Raw genomic sequence first — 2,261 nt, 5'->3', positions numbered from 1 at the left:
TTGTTCCCGTCGGATCGTTGTCGAGAACCATTTTCACCGGATTACAGTCCGAAATTCTGACTACGTGCCCGGCCCACCGCAGTCTTCCGATTTTCGCGGTGCGAACGATGGATGGTTCTCCCAACAGCTGATACAACTCGTGATTCAATCGCCTCCTCCATGTACCATCCGCCATCTGCACCCCACCATAGATGGTACGCAACACTTTTCTTTCAAAAACTCCCTGTGCGCGTTGGTCCTCCACGAGCATCGTCCAGGTCTCGTGTCCGTAGAGAACTACCGGTCTTATAAGCGTTTTGTAGATAGTCAGTTTGGTACGGCGGCGAACTCTATTCGATCGGAACGTCTTACGGAGTCCAAAGTACGTACGATTTCCAGCCACTATGCGCCTCCGAATTTCTCTGCTGGTATCGTTATCGGCGGTCACCAGTGAGCCCAAGTACACGAATTCTTCAACCACCTCGATTTCGTCACCACCGATAGAAACTCGTGGTGGGTGGCTTACATTGACCTCTCTTGAGCCTCTTCCTATCATGTACTTCGTCTTCGACTTGTTGATGACTAGTCCAATCCGTTTGAATAGGTTCGCTTTTCAGTCTGATGTAGGCTTCCTCCATCCTCTCAAAGTTACGTGCCATGATTTATTGTCGGCGTAGCACCAACTTAGAATTCGGAAGTCGGGACTTCCGAACCGAACTTTCTTCCGAAGTTTTATCTGTCAAACTAGTTGATGCGTTGTTTAGCGCATCTTTAGGCGAATCCAGCGGACTACTTCCGAAGTTGGGAAAGTTGCCTGTATCTGGAGAAAAATCCAACTTCGGTATAAAAAGCGGTATAAATTTGTTCCGGATAGACAATAATTTGATAAGGGTCTGTTCACAAATTACGTAACGCGTTTGGGGGGAGGGGGGAGGTCCAACTTGCGTTATACTTTGTTACACTAAAAGGTGGGGGAGGGGGTGGGTACTATCAAACGTTACGCATAACGTGAATAAAAAATAATTTTAAAGGTTTTTGTAATCACTGATTGAAGTAATTTGCTAATATGTCTTGATCAAGACGATGAATATGTATCAACCTTTCCATACTACCCATAATTGTCCCACGCTAGTATTTGTAGTTTTTTTTACTTTTTATCTCAGAGTTGAGTTTTGTTCAAAATTTGCTAAATTTCGAGGCATTCCCGCATAATGAATAACAGTCTACAGTGCGGTTGATATGATACATGTGAATTAAGGAGTAATGTCACAATCCATGTTATCATCAATTTTTAATTTGACTACATAATTTTATTGAATTTATATTATAAACAATTATATATTCAAGTTCCCACATGTAATTAATATACAACATATCGTCTCTGTACAATATTTATTACTTCATAATAGGTTCTACTTGATCAAAAAACGTTAGTTAACTGAAACAAAACTATAATGGGGATAAACACGATATGGTCTACCGTTTTTACATAATTGTGTATCGTTTACGGCAATCATAAATACATCGCGATATCACACGCACATCTCAATATTATACGGTTTCAAGATAAAGGTAAGATATTTCTTTCAGTTCAGTGACAAATGTGAGTGTGGAAAAAAATGCTGCTTTTCGCCATTTGAACGGCAGGCATGTAGAATAGGACACAAGTTTTAATTTATCGGAGAGGAAGATTCGTGTTTTAAATTGTTTAGGAAAAAAGGGTAAGTATACACAAATACCTAATCGATAAAGTCCCAATTGACTTCAAAATAAAAACTGTGTTGAATATCTAATTGCAGATCCAGTTAGCAGAACCCTAAAAATGGTTTTCTTCATTTTCCAAATGTCAGCAATCACGCGGTCATACACTGTGTACAGGTACGTACTTCTTGAATATTTATTAAACCAAGGATAAAACCCCTAATTTTTATTATATCATGTATTGCAGACATCATCGAATTTCGGGAAAATGGGCAACAGCCTGCTCAAGTGATTAGATGAATGATAACGATGTGTGGTATGAAGTATGAGCCGAAATTATCCACTTGAATTGAAAAAAAACTAAAATGATTGAATAAAAACAGTACTAAAAATGAAAAAAATTGTATTTATTTTCGTTCTCCCTCTGCTTTGCCCACCACACCTAGAAAAAAATCAAAACATCAATGGTAACAGTACAATGGATTTAAAATATATGGTCACATTATATGCGTATGGTATCCCGTATAGTTTTTCTCGTGGAACATAGATTATTTAACAACCGCATGACATGCTGTACGCCG

The 2,261-nt window shown here is 39.0% G+C and overlaps 1 long non-coding RNA gene across 1 annotated transcript; it reads left to right on the top strand.

The window, feature by feature from the left end:
- The first annotated feature begins 1,207 nt into the window (after window positions 1-1,207).
- On the top strand, window positions 1,208-1,992 carry LOC134202189 (uncharacterized). The gene is made up of 3 exons (XR_009977169.1): window positions 1,208-1,700; window positions 1,779-1,857; window positions 1,928-1,992. It is a non-coding gene; the product is annotated as an uncharacterized LOC134202189 (long non-coding RNA).
- The last annotated feature ends 269 nt before the right edge of the window (window positions 1,993-2,261 follow it).

Source organism: Armigeres subalbatus, unplaced genomic scaffold (genome assembly GCF_024139115.2).
Source record: "Armigeres subalbatus isolate Guangzhou_Male unplaced genomic scaffold, GZ_Asu_2 Contig1080, whole genome shotgun sequence".
NCBI classification, from domain to species: domain Eukaryota; kingdom Metazoa; phylum Arthropoda; class Insecta; order Diptera; family Culicidae; genus Armigeres; species Armigeres subalbatus.
This window is presented reverse-complemented; position numbering and strand designations above follow the sequence as displayed.